Source organism: Artemia franciscana, chromosome 18 (genome assembly GCF_032884065.1).
Source record: "Artemia franciscana chromosome 18, ASM3288406v1, whole genome shotgun sequence".
Taxonomy (NCBI): Eukaryota; Metazoa; Arthropoda; class Branchiopoda; order Anostraca; family Artemiidae; genus Artemia; species Artemia franciscana.
Genome location: NC_088880.1, coordinates 11,489,284 through 11,495,354, shown reverse-complemented (window position 1 = coordinate 11,495,354; position 6,071 = coordinate 11,489,284).

The following is a 6,071-nucleotide window of genomic DNA, read 5'->3' as shown; positions in this document are numbered from 1 at the left end:
ATTCAAGGAAACATGAGGAATGCACATCCCTGCTCCTGCTCTTGATCCATTTGCTGAACCATCCATGAAGGCTAGAATATGTTCGGGAAAGTGTGAGGATATTGTTAACAAAGAGTTGACAAAAATACTGATCCAAATAAAGTGACTTGTCTTTAGAAAAAAAAACTGAAGATGACATTTAGGACCATTTCCCATGGTTGAGATTTTGGAAAAGGGTAACTATCTGCATGTTCACTTTTCCAATTTCGGTTATCTTTTAGACAATGGCTAAAAGAAGATAGTAGGTGTTGGGGCTTGACAGGATTTCCAAGAGTGGAGGGAAAAACTGCATGAATTTTGCCATATGTTTGTATTTTTGTGAAGTAGCAGTTTCTCTGCATAGTAGTCCTGTCTTTCAGAACAGGTAGTCCAGAAAGCTCTTTGAGCTTAACCACTGCAGTATGTTTGTGGAGCCCCAAAGCAATTCTAATGGCTGAATTTTGGAGTGTCTCAAGGGTATTGAACAAAGTAACCGGAATGTTTGTTAGAAATTGAATGCCATATTCTAATTTAGATCAAATATACTTTTTGTAAGTCAATAATCAACTTTGGTGAAGATCCCCGTTTAGATCCTAAAAGTCGTTTCAGGATGGTTAGCCGTTTTAAAATTGTTACTCTCAACATCATTAAATATGGTTGCCATTTTAAATGAGAATTAAGAATCATGCCCAGTAGCCAAACTGATGTCTCATTGTCTATTTCACTCTCCTCTATCCTCAAGGCTTTCGGAAGGATTGCTTGTCGTTTATGGAACACAATTGCTTTTGTTTTTGGTACAGAAATCGGCAGTCCAAAGCTTCAGAAAACAGGCACACATCATATATGTCTTCCTGAAAGATGTTTTGGAGTAAAGTTACATTCTTGTGTCTGTTCCACATAAGAAGATCATCAGCAAATTTTGACTGGCTTCTAGGTTTTAGTTCAGAAATATATAATGTAAATAAAAGAGGGCTTATGACAGTTCCTTGTGGGAGACCATCTTCAACTTGTTTTCTTACAGACATTATTTCATTAATCTGTACTTGAAAACATCGATCACATAATAAATCCCTTATAGTTAAGATAGCCAGAGGTGGAAATTTTTTTATACATAATATCTTGTAACTTTTTGCTTTTTACATTCACATATGCATCTGTCCAATCAAACAGTACAGCAATATCACCTTCACACTCATGTAAAGCATCTGTCATATCTGTTTCTATTCTGGTTATGTTGTCCATTGCACTATGACTCTTTCTAAAACCTGTCTGAGATTGAGGTATTATTTGATTCACCTCTGCAAACCACTCTAATCTTCTTATCATTTCCTCAAATATTTTGCCCATTGTGGGATGTAAGAAAGACAAATAAGATATTATACTGAAGAAACTGTCAATTTCAAGCCCACTGAGTCAAAGTAAAGAGCAACAACAAAAAACTAAATAGAATTTTTGCAAAACCCCTCCCCCAGGCTGTTATTCATTTTTTTTTTTTTTTTTTTTTTTTTTTTTGGTGTTGGTGATCTCACATCAGCCTGGGTTCTAAGGCAAACCTTGTAGGGTTATCTGTTTGGTAGGAAGCTGGCTGCTTCTTACTCCTCGATCTCGGCCCCCTGGTCCGAATGTTTTGACATCGTCAACTGCTACACAACATAACAGTGAGAGTTGAATTATTGGATCTCAACGGATGATCAGTCAATTGCTTAACCAGATATGCCATCCCAGCCTGAAAGGCTGGGATGGCGCAACGGCTGCACAGCTGGTGAATTCAACACATTCTTTTTGTGTTTCATTTGATAGGCTTATGGTTGACGTTTCAAATGACACGTATTTGGATTTCTTCCCAGAACTCAAAATAACAGATTCTCTTTGGAAGAAAACCTGACCTAATTAAAAGAAAAAGTATCCTGGTAATTTGTCTAATGAAACTGATAAATAATAAACAGAGAAACTTTTAAGTGAAATGAAAATGGGAAATAAATATAATCGAAATATTAGGAAATAAGATTTAGACATTGAAATGGAATGCATGATTACAGGAATGAAATGTGTTAAAACTAAATATGGATATAAACTCATTATTACTATTGGTGTTAAAGATAAAATTGATTGATCTATGTGCACCTATGCGTTTTGATTTTGAATCAGCTGATCTTGAAAAGAAATTAAAAAAATTAGATAAGGCATGATCTTCAAGGTTACTGAAAGAAAAAATGAACATAAAATAAATTATTTAGATATTGATATGGAACTTTCTACTAAATATTAAATTATTATATTTTATCGCTAGTATAGGAAAAATTAAGTGTCATTAAACTCTTATTTGACAAGACCTGTTTTGACCTTAAAGCTCAGGATGGGGTACTGAAAAAAGTTGGAAATTTTCATTTAAAATGGCGTGAATTCGATTGAAAATGGGGTAAATTCATGACGTGATCTAGGTGGGTCTAGAACCCATGTTTAAATTGTGAAATAAGAATGAATATGAGACCAGATTTGATTTCCAAGCATCTGTTTTCGTTTTGAATGTTGGGATGGAAAATTGCAAAAATATTGGAAATATAAGACTGTTTCTGCTTGAAGCACTGACATTATTGCACATATAACATCCTGCTATGGCCAAATAACATGTCTAGAAATATATAAGATTTTAAAAAAATCTTGAAAATAAGAAAAAATTATATAAATAAAATAAATAATAAATAAATACATGAAGAACACAAAAATTGTAGAATATTATGCAGACTACATTTTTTTATATACTTAGTCGAAAAGGATGGACCCTTTCTCTGGACCCACTTAGGGGACTTTACATGACCTGGGATTGCTCTCATTGTAAATGCATCAAATACTTTAAAAATAAACTTCTAAATACATTTCTTTGTACATCATAATTCCTACACTTCATTAAGACAAATCTAACATAATCATACTCATTGCAAATACCACAGTAAGGAGAGTTAGCTCTGTCTCATTTATGCAAAACTGAATGGGTTTTGGCATGACCTATCTTCAACCTGAAAATAGTAGCAGCAACAGATTTAACATCATGTACCAGTCCATCAGGTGGTGGCCTATAATCATAAAACTCTAAAACTGGGTTTGCACAATTTCTAAGGTACTCATTACTGTCCCTATGACATAATAAATTATAAATATATGTTATATATTCATGTTGTGTGGATTTTACAATTATAATCTAGTCATATAGAATACTCCACTTGGCCATATTATCAGCCAATTCATTTCCGGCAATTACAACATGTTCTGGGATTCACACTAGATGTATATCATTCCCCACAAACTCTAATGAACTAACAATTTGATGACTCCAATAAACTATCTCATGACTAGGGTCATATTCATTCATCAGGCACTTAAGGGCTGATGCAGATTCAGAACAAATCATTCAACTTTGTGCTTGTCTATATGACTTGATAAAATCTGATGCCTTATACAGTACTATCATCTCCATTGAAAAAAACAGATAGGCCACTTGGTAACTTGAAACTACATGAATTTGACATACCAGGGATCTCAACTGCACAACAAGCACATTATCCTTTATTGCACATGGTTTATTTAATGCATTATACTTAAATACAATCTCAATTGGTGTTATATTTGGGCGCTCACTAGAAACTAAAGTAACGTATCTATAAAAAACAGGAATAATCCAATTCTTAAATCTAATATCTCAATTGTAATTACTTATTATTTCTATGTTGATTAGTGCTTGTGTGCTTGCTTGCAGTTGCCTTATTATGCTTTTGTTACAGGTGCTTGGGTCAAATATACGTATTAACTGAATAGTACATCAAAGAAATCATTGCATGGTGTCAGAAGTTCAACATGGATAGTACACCAGCTCCATCAATCAACTGGTCAAGCCCCAACCTAAAATCAGAATGGAGAAAATTTAAGAGACATTGTGAGCTCATGTTTTCTGGTCCACTAAGTGGAAAATCAGATGCAGTGAAATGCTCATACTTACTTATCTGGACTGGAGAAAAAGGACAGGATGTGTTCTCCACTTGGACCTTAACTGACGCAGAGGCAAACAAGCCAAAAGTATATCTAGACAAGTTCGAGAATTATATTCAGCCAAGTGCAAACCCCATCTTTGCCAGATACATCTTTCATCAGAGAAACCAAGCGGATGGAGAGACCATTGAGTCATATGTCACTCAGTTGAAAGTACTTGCCAAGGGTTGTGAATTTGATACCCTAGAAGACCAGCTAGTTCGAGATCAGTTGGTCTTTGGAGTCAAGAATGCAAGAATCCGTGAGCGGCTTCTCAGTGAGGGAGCCACACTTACCTTGGCTAGAGCAGTTGAGTGCAGTCGAGCTATAGAAACTGTGCAAGAGACCCAAGCACTCATGCTTAACGAACAGGCGCCGATTCCAATTAAGCAGGAGGTGGAAGTGGTTCAAAGACGAAAAATTCCCCTGCATGCTATTTCTGTGGTGGCCCATACTCAAGAAGCCATAAGTGCCCAGCAGAAGGGAAGCAGTGCAGCAAATGCAGGAAGATGAACCATTTTGCCAAAATGTGCAAGAGCAAAGTAGTACATGAACTTGAAACAAGAAGCGAAGTGGAAGATGGGAGAGAATTCATGATTGAGTCCATTTCCACTGAAGAAAAGGTGGAAAAGCCTTATGCTCTGATAAAACTGACAGAAAACGATAGTGAATTGGCGTTCAAGATAGACACTGGTGCCGAGGCCAATATTTTGCCACTCAAAGACTTCAACAAATTGGTAATAAAGCCAGCACTGCTGCCAACTGCTGATGTGCTGACCAGCTACACCGGAGAACAGCTAAAGGTACTGGGTACAACCAACCTAAAAGTTCAGTACAAGAACCAAACCCCCCAGACCCATACCTTCCATGTGGTCTGCACAGATAGAGCACCCATCCTCAGCCGCCAGTCCAGTGAACGACTTCAGCTGATCAAGTTTGTCCTCAGTGTCAGCAATCCAGCCCCAATCAGACCAGTCATCCAAAAACTCTTAAATGAATTCAGTGATGTCTTTGAGGGCATAGGGACACTGCCTGGAACCTGCAAAATATATCTGAAAGAGGGTGCAATCCCTACTATACAACCGCCAAAACGGGTTCCTTTTGCGCTACAAGCTATGTTCAAAGAGGAGCTAGACAGACTGGAGTCACTTGGAGTCATAGAAAAAGTGACCAAGCCAACACAGTGGGTGAATTCCTTGGTTCTGGTGAGAAAGGCAGATGGGTCACTCAGGATCTGTTTGGACCCTGTTGACTTAAACAGAGCAATTGAGAGACCGCATTACCCTATACCCTTATTTGATGAAGTAGCAGCGAAGTGCAAAGGTGCAAAGACGTTCTTTAAGATGGATGCCCGTAATGGATACTGGTCAATGGTGTTGGACAAACCATCCTCTGAGTTGACAACATTCAACACCATGTATGGCCGGTATAAATGGAACCGATACCCATTTGGACTGATTTCAGCACAGGACGAATACCAGCGAAAGATGGAGGAGGTATTTACAGAACTGGATATCGGGCTGATCGTTGATGATACTGCAGGCATTGGTTGTAGTGATGCTGAACATGACGCCAAGCTGAGGGCAGTACTCCAAGCTACAAGAGACAAGGGAGTGCGTTTCAACAAAGAAAAATGTGTTTTCGACACTACTTCCATCACCTACTTCAGACACAGACTGACAACAAGCGGCATTTGCCCCAGACCCAGAGAAAACCCAGGCGTTAGAAAACATGCCCGCACCCCGAAACCAGGAGGAACTACAGACATTATTAGGAATGTACAATTACTTGTCTAGATACATCCCCAACCTGGCTACGCTGAACAAACCCCTCAGAGACCTGTCCAAACAGCAGAAGTTCGAATGGAATACAAGCCACAAGGAGGCCAAGAGAGGGATTCAGAACGCAATCTCCAAAAACCTTTCCTACTTTGATCCAGAGGCCAAGGAGATAGAGGTGATCACAGATGCTTCCCAGCATGGTCTGGGTGCCCAGCTATCAACAGACAGAGCAACCGTCGCTTTTGCATC